Below are 23,049 nucleotides of genomic sequence, written 5' to 3' on the forward strand. Positions count from 1 at the left end.
TCTTAGGACAACCCTTCTTCAAGCTCTGTATGGCTGTTTCCACCCCAAGGAGACCAAATTAAGTCCTGAACTGCAAGGGTTTCATTCCTTCTAATGCTCTCATTTTTAGTACTTACTTTCTCAGCTCAGCACGTTTTAATATCTATATAAATACCTAATCTGCTTCTGAATCCTGCTGAAGTCTTTGCTCCAGTGATATGTTATAGCAGTGAGTCCCAGGGATGGGCTGTAGACTGGGGAAGGAGCTTCAGTGATTAAAGGGGTATGTTGAGATCTGCAAAAAAAGGCTGGCTTTGATTTCCATCTTTGCCAAAGGCTGGATGAATTGGGTCACGTCTTTTAAACTTATTTATGCAAAGATGTTTAGGACACTTAAGAGTTTTGTTGGGCATGTCTGACTGTCACTGTGAATATGGGGCCCAATTTTCTGGACACGACTCTGTCTTTGGACTCCTAAATATCTCCTTTATAAAGCTCTCTTTACCTCTGTGTGATTCCAGATGCACCTAACCCACTGAACTGATTACAACTCACAGTTCCAGAAGCTTGTTCCACCACACAGTGCAGAAGCTCAGTCTTGGCAGGAGGAGTACATCTGCTGGCATGACACTGTGCCTGGTCTCACTGGCCCAAATACATCCCCAAAGCGTACTGCACCACAGAGACAGCTGTGGGGCTGCGGGATAAGTCCCCAACTGCCGGACGAAGATGGTTCACTGAGGAAGAGCCAAACCAGCCCAGCCTCCAACATCACTCTGTATCTCCTGGAGAGATGTTCTCCACATCTCCCTCACGTCCTTGCTGGAGCTGCCCCTCCCCAGCTACCGGGATGCCTGGGCTGGATCTGTGTGGCCACTCATCTGCACTGATTGCAGGAGCCTGGCAAGGACCTCCCTTGGACTGCATGAAAAAGTGTTTTACTTTGACGGTGCTGAATGTGGCACCTGCAAGCAATACTGGGTTTCGTCAGAGAGAAATCTTTCAGATTTCCTCCCCTTCCAAAAGATAATTAAGTGACACTGAAGATATTTTGTATTCAAACCTTCTTATTAATGAAGTCATTAGGAGCTACAGGGCTATAGTAAATAAATATATAAGTAAAATCCCAAGCAGTATTTGGCATAATTTATTTATTTCTCTTTTAAAACTCAGCTGTTAACACACCATTTCTTCTTTTAATAGCTTCCATGCTGACACCCTGTATGCCATTTTTTGGCTCCCTGCCATTTTTTTACAGGTCTATTCTTCCAAAAGAGGTAAAAAAATGTTAATGATGGAATGCCTGAAATGTCCTTAAGAGCACCCCAACAGTAATAATAACATGAATCTGGTCCTAAGGACTAGTAATGTACTTCACCTCCATGGTAATGACATAGTGCACTTAATCTGAGACAATTAGTCAAGATTCTGGGTATCTGTAGGAGGATTTTAAGCAGATGACCTCGTGCAAGCTTATGTTATTCTGCATGAAGCACTCATGAGTTTCCTTGAAACTGCTAATAGGAGTTGGGGGAACAACAGACACCAGCACTTCAAGCCTTGTTTAGCTTGAACAGTCACAGAGGACTTATTGTACTTTGTGTCTAATAGGCTTTGCTCTGAAAACCTTTAGCCATTAGTGTGCCAATAGCCTTCTCCTTCTGCCGTATGTTATGTTCAGCAATTGCATTAGCCAATAAATTCCATGTTCCCTTGAAATCAGCGTCTGTCCAGGCCCAAGTCTGTGACGATTTGGACTATAACATTTTCCTCAAGACCCTCAGTTCTGCATTTAAAAAACATGTAGAGCCCTGGAAACTAGCTGCTCTGAGGCTTTATAAATCCTTCCTCTGTATTCTCCAAATCAGCATGACTTATGGATACTTTGGGTTTTGTTCATTAAAATCAGGGAGTGACAACTCACGGAACATGTCTACTGCTCTTTGATCACTCTCTCACAGCCTGAAAACTCTGGCCTGCTTTGTTTGACAAGAGAATTCTGAAATGCACAGAAAGGAATATAGAATTTCAAAATATAGGAGCAAGGGTGCACGTATCAAAACTGAGGGATCAACAGGCTGAGTCTCACTTGCAGAACTAGAAATGCTGAGGCCAGCCACGGAGAGAGCAAGCTCTCTTTCTATGTTTGCTCTGCTTTATAGCCTGTGGTGTATGTCTGTCTTGTGGTTTTGTCTCCCCTGAGTTTATTTAGGTGGAGGTATAAAACTGATGAGTGCTGGAGAAGGTCAGTGTTACATATTCATTTTGTTTTAAATAATTGATGATGTTTCCTGTTTCTGCCTACATTAATTGTTCTCAGGTGCTGGAGAATTGCTCAGTGAGTTGCCTTTTAATTTGTTTCTTCAAAAAAGCAGCATGCTGCTTTTCAGGATACTGTAAGTAAGGTGTTCCAGGCAGTACTTTCTAACTGGAGGTTAATAAGGGTGCACTGAATGCGTGTTTGGGTGCTATTGCCTCTCCACATGAATGTGTGTGTGCGTTCACACATGTGTGGGAAGAGAGGAGGATGAGGTGGAGGAGTGCAGACGCTGAAGAGCCTCAGATACCTCTGTGTTGATTTTTTAAAGTATAATTTATGTTCCCCTGATGTTTAGGGCTGTATGTTAAGGCTCTGGTCCAGAAAAGCACAGAGTACTCAACTGTTGTTGATTTCAGTATAGCTGGTATTATTCAACACCTGCAAGCACCTGGATCACAGATAGCATAGTTTTGATTTTTCTAAGAGGCAAGCTTAATTCCGTTGTGTAATTTATCTGCTTTGCTACAGAAACAAGAAGAAAATAAGATTTACAAGCCCATGTTACCTGAAATTCAAACAAAATTGTTTTATGGGTATCATGCCTACAGAATAACAGTACTATATCATTCATTTCTCCTTCCTTACTGTGCCCTTTCATATACAAATACAGAGTTTCTACAGTTTATAATTGACATGCCAGTGAGGTTCAAAATGTGCTGGAGGTACACTTTGTGAGTGGAATTATATGACATGATTTGAGTAAAACAACTACATCTGTGTTGTGCTACTATCTTGGGCCTGAGCTTTCACTGCATCTAAACTTTCTGGCAGTCCAGAGAACCTTGCGTTTTGGCTGAGTCTTAAGTTACATAAGCCAACCGCTTTATCTGGCAATGAAAATCAAATGAAGGTGGGGGATGGCTTGAACACAAGCCCTGTCCCACCAGGCAGGCTGGAAGGGTGTTTTTCAGTTTTGTCTGAATCGTTCAAGGACAAGGAAAGCACTCCCATTTGGGGTAATGCCTATTGACTACACCTATTGAAAGTTACATTAATGATTCACTTTTCTATGGGAGAGCTTATTGGCTCATGACCTTTGCAAATATTTCATGATTTTTGGAGGATCAAGTAGGATGCTATCCTACTGTTTTCATTTTTCTATGCTGGCAAATAATCTACCTGCTGGCTTTCAGTTTCCTTATTGTGTCATTGTAGTATGATAAGACTAGCCCTATTTTTCAGTGTTCCTGAAAGAATAACTACATTTCTCTGTTTTAAGTTGTCTGTCATTTCTTGTTGCTCTATCTCTACATTTTTCAGAAGTCTTTAGAGCTTTCCTTTCCCTGTAGCCACCAGTCTCCCTGCCTGTGGCTTAGAAAAGGATGCTGACTTGGCCCAAGAAAAGAGCATATTGAAATATTTGAAGAGCCAGACACCAGCTATATGTTAGTGTTGATAAATCAGCCCTAGTGGCTCACCACGTTCTGGTTTATAACCCAGTAGCTGCCGCTGCATAATCTGATCACGGACATTTCCCTCAGGCGGGTGGCAGTTTGGAGTATGAATCTCAGACTCCTGTATCACTAAAAAATTGTTGTCAAGAAAATGCCTGATGTGGTAGGATGCATATCCCATACTCACTGCACAGGTGTAGAACAAAATCTCTAATCACTTGCTGAGTGACAGGTCTCAGGAGGGGCACAGGCTGGAGCATGATAGCTTTCCTGGGCTAAAGAAAAAAAAAAGAAAAAAAAGAAAAAGGCGGCAACTTTCTGGGCAGGGCGACTGCAGTGTTTGCTATTGCACCATGCTGGATGAAGGCCAGTAGTCATCGGCTCTCTGTGTTCCTGCACTTGACCCCATGACATGCCAGAAGGGCTTGCCATGTGGGACTGCAATAACCAGCACAGCTGGTTTGCTCTTGCAATCTCTTGTTACAAAGGCGTATGAGGGAAATAGCACATACAAGCTTGGTCTTGCAATTTGATTCCCACTGGCTAAAATCAAAAGGGTGTGGATGTGACTGTCCCAAATCCCATGAGCCTGAACTTAAAATCAGTCACCCACACCAAAGTCAGTAGCAATACAAGGGTCCAGGCTCTGAATTGGGTGAGCTGCCATAGTTGCATGTTCCTTGCATATATAACCTGGGAGGATTTCTGAACCAGAGTTTGTATATGGATATGATATGGACTGAATGTTGTTGAGAACAGGTAATGTGAGAATATATGTTTGTACTGCGTGAGTTTTTTCAAAAAAGGACCTGTATTTTAAAGTAGACAGGTAGTAAATTCTTACCTCTCCCCCTTCAAAATAAAAGCTCTTTTTATGTCAAGGAATTGAAGTAGTTAGGTTTTGATAGTGACTCATTTCCTCAATGTGACAGAGATGTGTACGTTTGGTCCAGCTACCAAAATATACCACGCAGACACAAGCTTCCCACAGTGTCATTTTGACCTTGTAACTCCTGGCCAAGGCCTTTTGGCTTTGTATTTCCCTGGCAGGACAGTCCTTGCTGCTGGCAAATGCACTGACTTGGTGCTTTTCTCCTGCCACCTTTGCCAGTGTGTAAGGAAGCCCTGAGGATGAATTTGGTATCGATGCCACCTGCCCACCCCTGGGAGGAAGGCTGTGGCCAGCTCAGCTGCTCTCACAGGGTGTGCGCAACACCTCCTCTCCCTGTAAGGGCAATTTTGTCCCCTCCAGCTCTGGGAGAGAATGCTAGCCTGATCTATGCCATATATTTTTATATCTGTATCATCTACTCTGTCTGAATATCCACCCAAACACAGACCACAAGTCAATAAGCCCAGCTGTTTGGTATTATTTACATTATACTGGCATTTCTGCTGACCTAAAGAGCAAAAGAAAATAACAGGGCATATTTGAGACTTAATAAAACATTGCAGTAGGGAGTCCTTTCTGAGCCATTACAAGCGTTTGCTGGAAGAGCATTTGCTGATTTAACAAACTGGTTAGGACAAATGTTTAACATGCTGTTGTAATGATATTCAGATGCTTTTCTTAGTATTTGTTGATCTGCGAAAATGTGTCCTTGCCCAATTGCACTAGAGAGTGGGATTAAATAAATAAATAAATGCAATGTGATGCGTTTGCACAAAAGCGGAGCAGTGACTGCCCCTGACAGATGGAAAAAAAGTCAATATGATGTCTGAGACAGCCCAGGCTCTGCACTGCAGAATAAATTACATGATTCACTGAATGCCTGGGCTTCACATAGACATACACAAAATTGGAAAGATAAAAGCTTGCATTGGCTTCAGATGATATTTACTGCTTGATGGATTTACTAGCAGCCCCAGTACAGTCATACTGTATTGAATTATTGGCCTCTATTTAGCTGTGTGTCCGTCGAAGCTTGAGTGTCCATTTAAGCATAAGTGAGCTGGAGCCCTGCCAAGGCTTTTTGAAGCTTTGTGTACAGAAGAAGATGCGAGCTAATGGCTACTAGCATGAATAACAGGGAACTTAAGGATGCTGGCGGTAGACAACAAAGGATAAGGTGCATTCTTATCAATATTAATGCCAACATAAATATTAATACAGGCTGCCCGGCACATCATTTTTGAATGACTCTTGTTTTCTTTGTATTTTAACATAAATGGCTGGAAATGACTATGATTTCTCTCCCTCTCTTTCTTTCTCAGAAGGGGGAGTTTAAGAAAGACCATTAGCTTTACAGCTATCCATTGTCGCAGCAGCAGGATTTCTACAGGGCAAAGGAGGCAAATGAAATGCTAGCTTTAAGAAGTATACTACCACCAATGAAATATCTGATTAGAATAGTAATATACTGTACAAAGCTATTGTTATGGATTCATTATTATACTGTACCAAGGCATTTCAGTTAAGGAGTAGCAGTTCATTTTCAGTGAGCCCTACGAGATGGTCACAGCGTTGCTGTAGCTACAGCATAGGGAAGGCAAGCTGAGTGTTTAGCTGCTTAACGCATTGGCTTGTGCTTCAAGAAGCCTGGGGCTCCGTTTTTGGCCTGGCCCTCGAACATGATGAGTTTAGCTTGTGTAATGGTTCAGCACACTGAGGGAGGGGGACTGCCTCTGAGAAATGGCTGTCAATTGCAGTGCTGCTGGCAGAGGGTTTATCCAGTTAACTACACTTCAGAAAAAGGAAAATAACCCTGAGACTGCATTGTGCTGATCAGCTGGATTGGCAACAAAAATGAGCAGGGTTTTGCTCCAGGTGAATTAGTTGCAGTGACAGTGTGAAGGAAAGAGGATGAGGAACGATGTGCCTGTGGGAGCAAGGAGGCACACAGACTGGAGAAGGACAAGACGTTATTTTGAGACATGAATAAAATGCATCACAAATCTTCCATCACCTTACAGATAATATGTTCATGTCGAGGACTCTGACTCATGGTCTCTGGCAAGCTGTAATAGGAATATTTACAAGGTTATCACTCTCAGCTGTCCCTTTGTGCTGCTGCCAAAGGTTACTGCCCTGAAGTGGGCATGGCAGATGTGAATATGCACTGGTTCCTCAGCTGCCCCAATTCAAAGGCAACATACTAGCACAAGACATAGCAGCAGAAAATGCCTCAGCTGAATCCAGTAGAGATAGTCAGAGCCCACAGTTTTGTCCATTTGCTTTTGAAGCAAGCTTGGTGCTAAGCAGCTATTTTCTCTGAATTTTCAGGAATAATGGTAATAAAATTACAGACTTCTGGACTTTACCAATAAAGACTGTTTGTCTCTGAATAGAAAAGAGAGGGAATGGATCCAACTGCTGCCTGATAAATTGACACAGAGGGAGGTTTAGAATGAAGGATCTCTTGATCTGACATTCTGATACTTTTGTTTCCTCAAGTCCACCTTCCTCTGACATCGCTCCTTTCTAAAAATAAAACTAAGCTGACCACCTCTCTTTGGTGGCAAGGAGGTTGATCCCTCTAGACCCTGGTGTGTTTGGGTCACATATGCAGAGCCAAATCAAAAATCACTTGAAACTCAGGTAAGGAGAAATATGTCTTCTATTTCAGAAAGGCTTTGGACACGTGTATCTTTTGTAGTGCGAAGGAACACATTGCAACATGCTATTGTAGCTGCCTCTCTGACACTGTTCCTTACTGCCAGAGGACTTTCATCTGGAAGTGGTACCTCAATTTCTCCCATTTTCTCCACTTTGGACTGAAAAGCTTTGATTTCAATTATGTCATTGGACTTGTTAAAAGTTAGTTACCATGGCAGATGAGGTCTGAACAGGCCCTCTGGCTTTAGGTGCTGTGAAGCAAAGATTCATTCATGCTTATGCACCACAGCTTGACGTTCACTATGAGCTTTTCAACTGGCCAATGTGAAATGGCATCGCCTTCATGTCTTCTGTCATACGAAGACCCATTAACAGATTCCAAGGAGGATCAATGTCAAGACAGAATGATAACTACTGAATTGCACCTCGAAAATATATTTTTCATATTCTTAGCTGAGAGCAGGACTCATATGAATGCCTGTTCAATTAATTTCTAATAGGGATGGGACTATATAACCTCTGGTAACATAATAAAATAACAAGAAATTCTCCAAATTATGCATTATGATGTTGCAGAATCATGCCTGATTCTCATTTCTGTTACTGTCTCCCTACATTTTTCAGCAAAATTAAAGATCTGCAGAAAGGTATAAGTTTAATGAGCATCCTGGCTAAGGTTTTCTTGCTTGCCCAGTGCGAATTCCCTCTCTTCTTTGCAATATACAAGAAGGGGAATTGTGACTCTTGTGTCTTGGTCCAAATGTCTATGACTTCTCTAATGCTTCAAGGTCAAATGTCAGTCTCCTGCCTTCTGGAGTGCCTGACTGTAGATGTTCCCAGATTTAATGCATGCAATCTATTCTAATTATCTTTTTTTAAAAATTTCAAAATATATTTCACTCATGAGGGAAGAAAAAAATCAAAAGAAAGTCCCAAGCAAATGTAAAGCAGCATATTAATGAGGCAAGGCTAATTGCTGTGAAAAGAATAGTTATCTGGGTTCCAAGATTAGTTACATGTGCTCTGGTTAATAAAATGAAAACCTTGCATATTTGAAAGTCCTTTGTCTCATCCAGCTGTTTCCAGATTTTCTGTCATTCAGTGTTGTGGAATACTGTGTCTAATATCCCTTGGAAGGCAGTGGGTGTCTTTTCACAAAACACAGTGTTTGCACAGTTTAATACTCCTTTACTGCCTATCCTGTAACAAATAAACTCTGTGGTATGAGCATTCCCTAATTCTAAACCCACTTACCCCTTCTCACTAATAAACATTAATAAGCAATTGAAAATCAATTGTAACAGTTTAGTCTGAAAACCTTTGTTTGTCTTGGATGGAACTTCTTTTAGTTCTGTGGAATAGAGTTTAATCACTTTTTGGAATGAAAAGACAAAAAATCCGTTGTTTTGCCTGTGTTAAATAAATTCTACTAAAATTCCCTCTGAGAAATTACCACTCCACATGTCACAGGGCAGAAATAATATGCGGATTTCTTAATGAGAAAAGTATGTTTTATCATCATCTCTGTGAACAGTGACCAAGGACCACAAGACCTTGAAAAAGCATAGTTCATTTCACAATCAGCAGGGTTTTCTGGATAATCTGGAAACTCATTCAGCGTTCGTCAGACCTTATCCCAGGACTGAAAGGGACTTTCCAAGTAAGTACTATGCATGCATGAACATTTTAAATCAGTGCAAGGACTCTCCTTCACCCTTCCATGAAACATTTTTTGATCCTAGACACTACGGGAAAGAAAGCTACCAAATTTGAATGCAAAGTGTTAAGAGCAAAGTTTCCTGCTTCTCCTAGCAGTATTTCTTGGTATCACTTGCACACATGTTTATAGCTTGCCAGATATGTCTTCAGGAAAGAATTTTCCCAAGGTCATACTGGCAGGCCTATTGCAGTTATTTTGTCTTCCTCTGTGGCATAATCTGTCTTCTAAAGTCATCTGGTAATTTCCACATTTCCTGCTATTTCATGGATTTAGTACATTAAAAGTGTCCTTGTTCTTTTCTGCTTCATTTCCTGTGACACTTTATAGCTTCTGCGGCTTTGGTTTTGTACTAAAGGTTTTAATTTTGCTGTGGGGTATTGGAAAGTTTTTATGGCTGGCAGAGCATGCAGGGGATGTGAGGCAGGGGCTCTGTGGACCCTTTGATGACTGCCTGGTCACTTGACTGTGCCTTTGCAAGGGGCTGGAGGTCACAGCTCAGGCAGTCCCCGCGAGTCCCACACTCCAGTGTTCACTCCCAGGAGTCTCCTCTGAGCTCTCCTTGGTGTGGCTCTCCTGCTCCCAGAGCCCTCCCCACCAGCAGCCTGCTTTTCTGCCTGTAACCTGTCCATCCTGCCCACTCATGCACCCGCCTCCTCTCCCGGCAGCCTCAAAAAAAAGCAAGGTTTATGAGCAGTGTAAGTTTCCAGCAGATTTCCCAAGTGACGCCGCTATCTAAAGATCCCTCCCCAAATAATATGTCTGATGATATAAAGAAGGAAACACTGCAGGTTAATAAATCCCTAAAGTATGCTTAGGGGAAAACAAGCTATTAAACTGAGCTGGGTTCCCAGGTGGACTAGAGATAGGATAATTGTGAAGGTTTTCTATGACTTGGGAATTGAGTAACATATTCCTGAAGTAGAACTCCTCTGTAATACATGATGACGATCTTTCCTATTGACAGATAGACAAAATTTTTATAAAGCTCCTCAGCTTTCAGAATATGTAAATTACATAAGCAAAATACAGACTTTACGGCTGGATATTCAGATACAGACATGAGTCACAAATATTATATTTTGCCACATAGTGCTAATTGAGTGTACCCTGTACTGTATATTCAGCATATGGTGGCTGAAGTCCTGTCATGTAAGTGATGTGAGTTCTGAAACAGGAAGGTAAGAAAATTAATAAATGACTTGTTCCCAACTGGCAAAAAGTGATGATGGCACTTAAGCTTTTTATTAATAAGCTGGTACAGATGGTTGAAACTATGGTGGAAGTACACACAGCACATGGCACAAGTGCTGAGGTGATTCTCTGGTGAAGGAAACTGTAAAGAGCTTGGACTCAATGATCTTGAAGGTCTTTTCCAACCTAAATGGTTCTATGATTCTATGATTCTATAATACCATAACAAAAAGGGGCAAGCAGTAACAAATTAAATGCAAGACAACCATGTATGGTGGAAGGAATATTTTAAACTCCTCGTGGGTTCTGTGTTGGTCACTGCTTCTGAAAAGACAATGTGGGCTTCACTGTGAGCAGCTCAGTGAAGTTGTCTATTCAAAGTACACACTTGCAGTCATAAAAGAGCGAGCTCCGTCTAGACTAAATTTGCTGCTGTGGCTGCTAGCCCACAGAGGCTGTCCAAGACCAGTGAACTATGCAACCATAGAACTGGCAAACTGAACTAAGTATTATATCCTCTCCAGAAGGGCCTAAAATAATGCCCTGGTATGTAAGGAATGCCCGTCCTATGGCCAGATGTCATAAATCATGTCACGCAGTATTGCAATCAAGTTTCTAGTGCTGATGTGTAGGCTATTGCTTTAGCCTGTAGAATCCATATATGGGGAACAGATTTTCCTGAGCTAATTGCAGGGGTTTTTGCCAAGTGCTTGCAAGTGCTTTGCATAAGGAAGTTGCCCTTTGAGAGGCCAGGGGCACGTAAAGGATTAGTATCTGGACAACCTCTGTAGCTGTGTCCTAAAAGACTCGTAAACAGGACTAAAAGTTCATCTTCTGCTCTAACAGTCAAAGGAAAGATGACAGACTGAAACAGCTTGATCAGAGAGGAAGCCACAAGGATTTTGCTTTTTAAGGTTTTTGGGTGTGGGGGCAGGCTCTAGGAAGAGTATTGCTGCTGGAGAGTACATGGGCAAGGCTCACTACACACACCTTTGCTTGGAGGAAGACTTATGCCTGTTAGGAGGAAGGTCTTTTGTATATGCAGTTTGGGTCTCATTTTGCAAATACAGCCCTGTAACAAATACCTCAAAATGGAGCTGGGGAAAAAAACGCTGACAAAACTGACATTGCTTCTACAAATGCAAGTGCTGGGCGGCTGCAGTTGCAGTGGCCACAGAAAGAACAGCTTCTGCCATATTTTTAGTAGACCTCCAAAAGCACCTCTGTGACCAGGGGACCAAGTTCCTGCCAAATGTCAAGTTTCTGTGGTACTTTGCTCTCCAGCTGCTAATTCTGTTTCTAGAAAAAAGTTACAGCAATGGAATTAAAATGGGCAGAATGTAGTTTTTTGCCTCAGCTCTTCAAAATAGCCAAGCCAACTTCACTCAAACTGCCAAAAATGTTTTTTCCCTTCAGCCCTTCTGGATGTAGACTGTATGCAGCTCTTGGTATCTGTGTTGCTTTACATCTTCTCTTGTGATGATTTAATCATGTAACACACAGAGTAGGTGTATAAAAGGCGAAGAATGAATTCATTGTGAGGTTTTGGAATAGGTTTTTCAGTAAGGCATATTGTATATAGAGTAGCTTCCTTCCCAGTGTAATTGCAGTTATATTTTTAAATAATGAAATCTATTACCCCAGAGAAAATAATAAATACATTAGTTCAAAGCAAAACCAAATGCTCTAATACATATAAAAAGGAAATAAGAACAAAAGAAATACGTCATGTATCACTAATCTTTCCAACTGAACCCTTTCCAAAGTAAATCAAAAATCTTATTGAAATTGTTTCTAGTTATCATGATCTCACTGGGAAACGAAAGGATTTTCTTCAATAGCCTGTTACAACTCAGTCATTATACCACAGTGAGGTAATTTGCTAAAACAGCTGCCTCTGATGAGCAAACCTTTCCATCTGGCAGAACCCAGATAGACACAAACAAACTCATGTCAGTTTTTCTTACCAAAATATAAAATATAAAATAAAAATAAACTCTTTCTGCTCTGATGGGATGGGTCTTTGAACTGCAGGAACCAAGATTTGTTTCTTTTTTGATGCCCTTCTCTTACCCTCATACCCACAGAGTTGGCCCTGGCTACAAGAGTGTTGATATCATGCCACCTTTGAAATGGATTACAGCATAACTGGGAATGTGTTTGCAATATAAACCTTCCACCAAGAAACCAGACAAAATTAACAGTTGTTGGAACTTGTTAGCTTTAACGAGACAGCACTTGTGGATGGTTTGTTTTCATAGTGGTTTTTTTTCTTTAAAGACACTTTTTTATTTTTAATGTGCCAAGGAAAATTCCACTGTTTCTTAGTAAAGCCAAGGTACTGCTGCATGCATAAAATCCTAGCTATACAGACTACACTCTTCACAAAGAATCAATAAAGAAAAAGACTGACATAGCTTTTGCACTCTCAGGAGACCTGTAGAGTTGTAATCTCTAAAAGTAATACTGAATGTGACCTGGCTTTGTGTTAATAGTTTTTCTCTAAACTGTATAAATATTGCTGGTTTTCAATGACCATTTAGACTCAGATAGGATAACCAAATTTTCTTTGAATTTTTTAATGCACACACATCTTGTCTTCTGTAAATCTTAGCAGTATATGTATAATAAATGAGCATATGTATTTCCTATAAGCATTTTAATTAGTCATTAGAAAAGTCTTTGCAATATATTGTCAAGATAGAATTCACGTTCAAAAAGGCATTTCAGTTTGTTAGCTTTTCTTCTTAATGGAAAATGTTGTAAGCAAAGTTTAAAAACATTTTTATTAAAATTAGTGATGAGATAAATTCCTCTGTCTAAATATTTTCTCAGCCAAAGGCCTGATATATTTCGCGTGAAGTCAGTGGAAAAGTCTCCCACTGGCTTCAACAGAAGTTACATCAAGCACCAAATATGGAAATCTTGGATCCATATGTAGGTCTGGATCCAAGTATTTGCACTTGGGTCCCATTTCTGTAATAAGTGGTGCCAAAAATGCTAATTCTAGAAAGTCTTAAACTTTCAGGAAGTTTGGCTTGGGATTCAGATGTATCTCTGCACACTCTTAATTCTCTGAGAAGGAAATCTACACCTATGGAAGTGGTTTTCTCAGTGCACAACATTATCAATGTGCGTAAATTGTTGTTACCCTCACTGGCAGACTAGTGAATATAACAAGGTTCCTCGACACTGTAGTGATGAAACCACAGGGCCAATAAGGTAAAAACAGATCAAAGAAGTACTTTGCGGAAAATCTGCCCTGCGATAACATGCTGCACACCTCATTCTGTAGACTATCTACAGACCCTGCAGGATTTGGCCACAGTCTATGAACTCTCTGCCTTGCAGAGTACTTGGAATATCAGAAACTTAATAAGTGACCATTAACAAAGTCACAGTTCTGTCTAGAATTGTACAAATCCTTGTACTATAAAATCATATCAGCACTTTGGGAGAAAGGATATTATGAACTTGTAATATCAACATATTTAATCTTCTCTTTGACTGCTGGATGTAATGTAAATTTAATGTACAACATGACAAGGTTGTGATATTCAGCATTGTCCAAAACTATTGGTTGCCTCTTGTGTCTCTTTCACCCATATGCTGTGTATTACTGGTAATGGGAATATATGATTGAAAGCAAATTTCTCTTACAGTGGTCTTAGCCTTATGCCAGCTATAGTTAATGAGAAAGTTTCTTTTGACTTCAAAAGGAAAACCACTGTCAAATACAGGAAACACAGTAGTAAGATCTAATAGTTAATTATACAAAAGAAAGGTAAGAAAGAAGCCTCTGCCAATCAGTCTACTGTTGAGAGCGTTATGAAACATGTTTTGCAATAATAATACCTTCTCTCTAAACACAAACACAGCTAGAAGAGATGAAAAAGCAAACATTGTGTTTACTGACATTTAAGGTGCTGAGATCTAAATGTACACCTGTTTGTTGGGTTTGTTTCATTTCATCTACTTATATTCCAGCTCCAGCTATTCTATATTCATTTACCTGGATATTATTTTTATACCAATTGTATCACTCTTTGGTGAACCATGTTGAGAAAAGCTAAATTCATTTCATATATTTTACAAAGAGCTTTTTGTAGACAACAGACGTGTGGGAATGAGACTTTTTTTGGAAAAAAATTACCTGAAACAACCATTTTGTGAGTCTTAAAGGTGCACGTTTTAACTAATAAAATGCTTTTGAAAGTCTTTAGGTGAAATTAGTGTTATGCAAAGAACAAATGGTAGCACTGGGCAATATCCTCTAATATTTGATGTTCTGATTTATATTAGCTGCAATAAATAGCAATAATCACACTGCATCTTATTTTTGCTTTAAGCTTTTCAAATACATCTCTGGTCAAGCTTAAAGGAACTACTTTGCAGCAGGTTTCTTACATATTTCAACAGTAGCAATAATGTAGCTACTGCATGCACATCTGTATGTCATTTTATGCTTATGGATTTGATTTTATATTTGTTACAGCAGATAGCCTGCAGCATCCCAATTTTTGTGCAAAGCAGGTTATCATTGCCCCCAGATGCTGGTGAGCAAGAGAGGAAATACTCTGCTAGCCTTAATGTTTTTCCAAAAATTCTCTGCTTTGGGAGAGAGGTGTTGATTTTATCCACTTCCAGGTAACTGTTAGGCTTCCCTTCTTTTCCCTAATGGGGTAGAAGATTGCTTTGGAAGAAACTAAGTTTTGACAAAAATAATATACTTATGACCTAGGTCCTGCCTGACTAACATGATGGACCTTGTTTTGGGCTTGCTAGCTTTGCCAAAAGAAGGTAAGTGGTTGTTCTTTATCAGACAGAGGTATAAAAAAGAGAAGTTATATGTTGTAACTTTGTAACTGCTTATGGACATCAGTGTTCCCTCTTCAGAGCCATAACCAAGGCCTTTCTTTTTTTTTCTTCTTTTTTTTTTTTTTGTTTTTGTTTTTGTTTTGGTTTGGTTTGGTTTGGTTTTTTGTTGTTGTTGGCAGGTTCACAGTGACAGAAAGAGAAATTATGCAAGTTGATCTGTACCTGCATCTTGGCTGGATCTCTCTATCCTTGAGGATCTGGCCATCATACCCTACCAGCAATTGTGGACAGGAGGCGAGCCCGGACACCTCCACACCTGTATGCTCAGTTCCCATAAAGGTGGCTGGGAAAGGATAACCTGTTCCTTTATCTGTGTCCAAATACTTCAGCCATATTTTTCAGGATAGCCTTGAAACTGTTGTTGGAATCCTGAGCACTTTTTGATTTTAACATCACTAATGGTAGACAAAAGCCTACTAGAAACACAGTCAATGAGGAGGGTTTGTTGATTTAGAAAGTAATCCCAGTTATTCTTTTTCTGAGGCAAGTGAATTCTGATATAATTATACTGCTCTTTTTCCTGATAATATTTACAATGCAATAGAGAGTTCTGTAAAGTACATTAGAGTTAATTGAAGAAAACACAAGATAAATTCTATGCAGAAAAGTTTAAAATTCTCCATGCAGTGGTCTGAAATCACAACTAGATTTTATTTTTAATTTCCTTACAGTTTGTTATTTATATCACTGTGTTAACCTTATTTAACTTTTCTTGACATTAAAAGTAGACTCAGCATTCTCATTTTTAATTCAGATTTGAAACACCCTGAAGTTCAAAGAAGTTCAATGCTGGGAGTTTTGTTTTGGCCTTTTATAAAGAACAAAATTCAGACTTGGCTTTAAGTTCTGACATACCTAGTAGTTAGGTATTGCTTTTGGCCCAGATCCTTTTCTACTTATGATGTAGCTACAGGGCTTGCATTTCCAGACCCACAATATCTTGTGTTTACAAGATGTTATTATTATGATCTGTAAGTGATTGTGCAACGGAGGGGACATATTACATCTACATTTTATGTTTATATGATATCTGTAAATATTTGGCAGCCTTTGTGAGGGCGTGGCTACCCTTCAACCAAAAATGTTTTTACGCAGTGTGTCCATTCAGCTTTTGAAAGTCAAGCTTGCAACATTCCTGCAGAGGAAAGTCCTCTGGAAGTGTGGTTGTAATGGTACATCTTCCTTAGTGTTGTTCAATGTAGTTGGGTGTGAATGGGCACATCACAGAATCATCAGACCCCGGAGGTGAAATATATTTTCCAGAAAGCCCTCATTACAGAATTTGTCTGTGAGCACCAGGTGAAGAACAAGACCTCCCAGAAACCTGCCTTCCCCTCTACCAGTAGCTCTCAGAGCAGTGATTGCCTGCTGCAACCCTTAGCCCCAATGAGAGTGGAATCTAGTTCAGTGCAGTGAGGATACACACATTTTGGAAAAATGTGTATCTTTTTTTTTTTTCTTGTGCTCAAAGTTCAACCAGGTGATTTAGAAGTCAACAGTGAATATGTGGTAATTTAAAAATTATTAGCAGCACTTTCAGCTGTGACTTTAAGACTGAAAACTACTTGGCACAGGGAGCAATTTTTTTGGCTGTTAAAACATTTTTAAAAGGTAGAATAATATATAAGCCTTGCTCTACTGTATAGTACCCTTTATCATAGAATCATGGAATCATTTAGGTTGGAAAAGACCTTTAAGTTCATCGAGTCTAACCGTTAACCTAACACGGCCAAGTCCACCATTAAACCATATCCCTAAGAACCACATCTACACATCTTTTAATACCTCCCAGGATGGTGACTCAACCACTTCCCCGGGAAGCCTGTTCTAGTGCTTGGCAACCCTTCCAGTAAAGAAATTTTTCCTAATACCCAAACTAAACCTTCCCTGCGGCAACCTGAGGCTGTTTCCTCTCATCCTATCACTGGTTACTTGATAGAAGAGACCAGCACCCACCTCGCTACAACCCCCTTTCAAAGTAGTTGTAGAGAGCGATAAGGTCTCCCCTCAGCCCCCTTTTCTCCAGGCTAAACAGCCCCAGTTCCCTCAGCTGCTCCTCACAAGACTTGTGCTCCAGGCGCCTCACCAGCTTCATTGTCCTTCTTTGGACACGCTCCATCACCTCAGTGTCTTTCTTGTAGTGAGGGGCCCAAAATTGAACACAGCACTCGAGGTGCGGCCTCACCAGTGCCAAGTACAGGGGGACGATCACCTCCCTGCTCCTGCTGGCCACACTATTTCTGATGCAGGCCAGGATGCCATTGGCCTCCTTGGCCACCTGGGCACACTGCTGGCTCACATTCAGCCGGCTGTCAACCAGCACGACCAGGTCTTTCTCTGCTGGGCAGCTTTCCAGCCACTCTCCCCCAAGCCTGTAGCGCTGCATGGGGTTGCCATGACCCAAGTGCAGGACCCGGCACTTGGCCTTGTTGAGCTTCATACAGCTGGCCTCAGCCCATCGATCCAGCCTGTCCAGATCCCTCTGTAGAGCCTTCCTACCCTCAAGCAGATCAACACTCCTGCCCATGTTGGTGTTTGCAAACTTACTGAGGGTGCACTTGATCCCCTCGTCCTGATTACTGATAAAGATATGAAAGAGACCTGGCCCCAGCACTGAGCCCTGCGGAACACCACTTATGACTGGCCACCGACTGCATTTAACTCCATTCGCCGCAACTCTTTGGGCTTGGCCACCCAGCCAGTTTTTTACCCAGCAAAGAGTACACCTGTCCAAGCCATGAGCCCCTCTTGTGTTGTTCATGTATTTCTAGAAACACTATTTATCGTCTTTTTACAGCAGTAGCCAGATTGAGTTCTAGCTGGGCTTTAGCCTTTCTAATTTTCTCCCTGCATGACCTCATGGCATCCTTGTAGTCCTCCTGAGTGGCCTGCCACTTCTTTCAAAGGTCACACACCTTTTTTTCCTGAGTTCCACCCAAAGCTCTCTGTTCAGCCAGACCAGTCTTATTCCCCGCTGGCTCGTCTTTTGGCACATGGGGATGGTGTGCTCCTGTGCCTTCAAGATTTCCGTCTTGAAGAACATTTAGTCTTCCTGGACTCTTTTGCCCTTCAGGACTGCCTCCCAAGGGACTCTGTCAACCAGGCCCCTAAACAGGCCAAAGTCTGCCCTCCAGAAGTCCAAGGTGGCAGTTCTGCTGACCACCCTCCTTACTACTCCCGAGAATTTAAAACTCTATCATTTCATGATTGCTATGCCTGAGTTGGCCTCCAGCCATCACATCACCCACAAGCCCTTCTCTGTACACAAACAACACGTCCAGCGGGGTGCCTTCCCTAGTTGGCTCACTCACCAGCTGTGTCAGGAAGTTACCTTCCACACACTCCAGGAACGTCCTAGACTGTCTTCTTTGCTGTATTGTATTTCCAGCAGACATCTGTTAAGTTGAAGTCCTCCATGAGAACAAGGGCTAGTAATTGCAAGACTTCTCCCAGCTTCTTATAGAATATTTCATCTGCCTCTTCGTTCTGGTTGGGTGGTCTGTAACAGACTCCCACTATGATATCTGTCTTGTTAATGGTCAGCTTTGTTTTGATCAGATTCTAAAATATTAATTTTCTGAAGAATAATACTACTTAATTATAAAAGCTTTAATAAACCAAATCTGTTGGTTTTGGATGTCTTGGGATAATAAAATTCTCAGGAGTAGTGAGGTGTTTTGCTTCTGCTTCCTAATTGGCCAAGATTGTGATTATTTTATGACAAAACTGCACCTCCTGCTAGGTTGCACTGCTTAGTTAATGTAGTCTTTCTCAAAGAACATACCAGCCCATGAGAAACCAGGTTGTAGCCAAATGTTAGATTTGTACTACTGACATCATCTAACATGTAGAAAAAGGTTTGTTTTCTGTTCTTGAAGTAAAAAAGTTGGAGAAAGGTGATCTCCTGCTCTGCCCTATTTCCCTTTTGCTGGGCAGTTTCAGGTCATTGATTACTGCAGTGCAGCATGCAGTACTTTTATTTAGCTGTATCTAATACATACCAGTATAGGGCAAGAGACTGAAAACTTCAGTCCTTAACCCAGTTGTAGAAAGCAGCATTCAAATGTCACAGTCTGTACAGTTTTAGCCTTCAAACACTAAGTCCGGGAAGGAATGAGAGTATCATAGTTCAGTTTCTATGGCAAGTTGGTCTTTGCTACACTCTCAGAGGCTGCCAGCAAGAGTGGTGGGTAGGATGATGCTCTCAGTGTGTCTGCTGGGACTTGCACAGATGCCCACAACATGTTTCACCCTATTGACCTGTCCTTGGTTTGAGCTGATGACCTGGAGTCTAGGGGTGCCACAGCTGGATTATGCATCACCTGGCCCAGTAAGCACATTAGCAAAGCCTATCTCCACGTCTCTGTATGTACAGTGCCAGATTTTCAGTGCCAGATTTTCAGTTGATTGCCTCTCACTTCCACAAGGATTAATTTGATACAAGATACCACCCTGGGATTTTAGGCTACCTGCAAGTCTTTGGAAACTCTAGTCCTCTCTTGCCTGATGTGTTCTGCACTGTTCTTGAGCAGGGCAAGTGTGGTGGAAAACCAAAAATAACCCTATGATAAGTGAACCTCCACAATGCCCAGCACCGATGCAACCGCAATGAATTTAGAGCTTTCACACTTCTAAAAATGAAATGGTTTGACCTGCTGTTAGATTGGTTGAAGGCTTCTTTGAACCAACTCCAATTTATAAGTATTATGTTGCAAAAGCACTGATACCATCAGTGATAGTGGCACCCATTGGAATAGAAGTACCTTACATCAAGCACATTTTGAAAATAACGTTACCACGTAAAAGCTTCTCTCCTGCAGAAAATGGATTGTACAATAGCTTATCAGTTGGAGAAGAGTGCACAGGAGAAAAAGGGAGAAATAAAAATAATAAAACCCACTCCTGTGTAGAACATTAGAAACGTGGCACTAACAAAGACTTCCCGTTCCACACAGAATTAGTGCTGGCAGAGGCAGCTCACAGGGCTGTGGGTGTACTCAGCTGTGCAGAGCTGATTATAGAAGATGAAAGAGCCTGGCAATTTATTTCATCTCACGCTGAAGCACTGCTGACAACTGAAAGTGAGGACAGAAGGATTCATTTGTTCAACTTCTGTTTTAGAAAGCAGGCTTCAAATGATACCACAGAGAAAGTAGAGGGAAGTGCTGTGGTGTAATAAAGTGTCTATTTTTTATTTTGCTGACTCCAAGATTTATGTTTTCAGCTGTTGGGGGTTTTTATGGGGGGAGGGGGAGTGAGTTGATATTTGAGAAGCCTGCAACACCATGTCGCTGGTGAAAAAAAGTAGGTGGCATTGACCTAACTTAATATATATAATAATATGTTATATACATGTGCAAATATGCAGATGGAGAAGCAATAGATAGATATGTACACATATTTCTATATACATAAGAGTAAATATATTTAACACCTTTCTTTCCATTCTATTTTGTTGTGGCCTCAGGAGTTTCATAATGCCTTTCCATGCTGAAATGTTTGAACTAGGGTATTTAACTGTAGTATTAACATTTATTCAGCAATCATAATAGTGTATAATTCCTGGCAAACTGGACAACATGTATTTCACTGCATTTTTGATGCACTAGAACTTCAGGGATAGATGGCAGAAGCCCTTAAGCAGGGAACATGTGTGGGTATACTGGCTAAGGAACAGATAGGGTACAAAGCCACAGTCTGGAGACGGAAGTCGGACCCTGCTTACCCCTCATCTCTGTGCCTGTGGCAGGTGGAACAAGAGACAGTAGCCTTAAACCGCGAGCAGAAAAAGTCACATTTCAAAGGGTAAGGACAGCGAAGCATGGGAAAAGAGAGCCTGGAAGTGCCTCCCCTCCCTCCCCCACTGGAAGTCTTTAAGAAAGAGTCAGACTAACATCTGTCAAGGCTGACAATAGTACAATTGATCCCGCCTTTGGGCAGGAAGAAAACTAAATGATATTTTGAGGTTCCCATGGTTCTCTGTGTATGTTAGTTATTTTCAAGGACTTCATCTTTATTTTTAAATTGTGGTTAACCAACCATGTTATTTCCCTTCAGTGCTAAAACACAGTTTACAAGTAAAAACAGCCTTACTATAAAAGAGTCAGAAGAAAGGTCTGCTGAAAAGGTTGTTACGTCAAAAACTGGTTAATATCTGACCATGTTTCTGCACGTACCCTAAACATTACATGCAGTCAGTAGGATCTGGCATCTCAGAGGACTAACAATGGCCTCTCAGACTTTGCAAATTGAGACCTGAAAGAAACGACATCACTCCTAAGATTTTGTCACAATTATGTGTTTGGTTCTGGAATTGTAAGATTCATACAGGCCAAATTCTCTTCCTTCAAATTCCACATTCCCATTGCTTTATTTTTTTCACTGCCACAGAAGCACACCTACATTATTATCCCAAAGTGTAAGCTGTGTGAACATAATCAATTTTTTAAATTTCTGGTCTAACAGGAAAACAGTAATATATAGCTTCAAAGTGATCTGAAACAAGCAAAAAAATGGTTTTTTCTCATTAAATTAAAATTCAGCAGGATCACTTTTGTATTGAAAGATGTACTTTGCTGAAGAAGTTCAAAGGCTTTATAAAATGAAGTACTGAAAATGTTATTTTACAATGATCAGAATGAAAACTTTTGATTCTTTCCATGTTTTTAAGGTTTTCATTGTCAAAATTATGTGAACAATGCAAATTTCATAAAATTCTTCAGGTGGTCTGAAGCTTTGTTTTTTAATTTTAGGTGAGATTTTTTCACCCAACAATATCAAGTATGAAGACTTCCAGGAAATCCAGGTTAAGAGCAGTTACAAAAAAGAACAGACAGACTTAGGATAAAAGAGAAATTATGCTGAATCACAGCTTTTGTGTAAGTTTGCTGGGGCAGGTCCAGAAGCAAAGTGAGTTTGGGAGGGCTGTGCAGTTGCTAATGCATCATATTAAGATGGTACTCATGGGAGACTACCTTAAGCTAGATTAAACTACATGTATAAATTTAAACATTGTTGCCCTTTTCTGCATTATAAAATCTCTAAAATTCCTCTCCCAAATGTATCTGAGTATTTTCCTTGCTTCCAGAATATCACATTTCAAAATAATAATGCAAAAGAACATTTTTCCGATGCAGCTCTTTTCTTATTTACTTTCCCCTTGTAGGTTTTCCCTTACACATAAACTTTATTCCTTGATTTTTATTACACCAATGTGTATTTGCAGTGATGATAATAATTTTTGGAACATCTACCTGTTTAATAAAAGGTACAGTCACTGAGTCACAAAGTGTCTAGGAACAGAAAGCTTAGAGCTGTCAAGGATGATACTTCTCAGTGCTGTGACCTATAGAAAGAAAAAATACGGTGCTAGTATTATCACAGCAGGTTGTCAGGTAAACAGCCACTAGTCATTTAATACTTTAACATACAAAAATCAATTAAATGTAATCATCCAAATATTCTCAATTGCTGCTTTGTGGACCTTCTGTACAGTATGTGGTGGTGTAACAGGAAAAACAGAGACAGATATCCGATTAGGAAATTGGTCACTAACTAATGAAAATCAGTTCTGCTTTGCAAAGCAAGGAAGATCAGACAAAAAGGCAGCTTGGCTTCAGCAGTTGATTATCTACCTAAAACAAGCTGCTTACATGAATTTTAACACTTCCCCATCTGCTGTTTTCATGCTGTGTCCTTCCAAACCTGAGTACCTGGTCCTGTTGCAACTCTCCTCTGAAAGCAATGCTTAGGCAAAATTAACAATCAAGACACAGTTCCTTTTGTCTTTTCTCTGCCTCCTTAATAGAGCGGGCTGGACTCAGCCATGACAAAATGTGGAGAGGAGAGTCGCACACAGAGGGTCTGGGAGCACACTCTCTGCTGCAGCTCCCAGCCAACACTATGGCTTCGTGGCACCCTGCGGTAAAACCATGCCTAATACATGATTCGGTCCCCAGATCACTTGAACACTCTTTAGTGCAACCTGGTTTACTCCTATTATTTTCATTAT

The sequence above is a fragment of the Accipiter gentilis genome, chromosome Z (assembly GCF_929443795.1).
Source record: "Accipiter gentilis chromosome Z, bAccGen1.1, whole genome shotgun sequence".
NCBI classification, from domain to species: Eukaryota; Metazoa; Chordata; class Aves; order Accipitriformes; family Accipitridae; genus Astur; species Astur gentilis.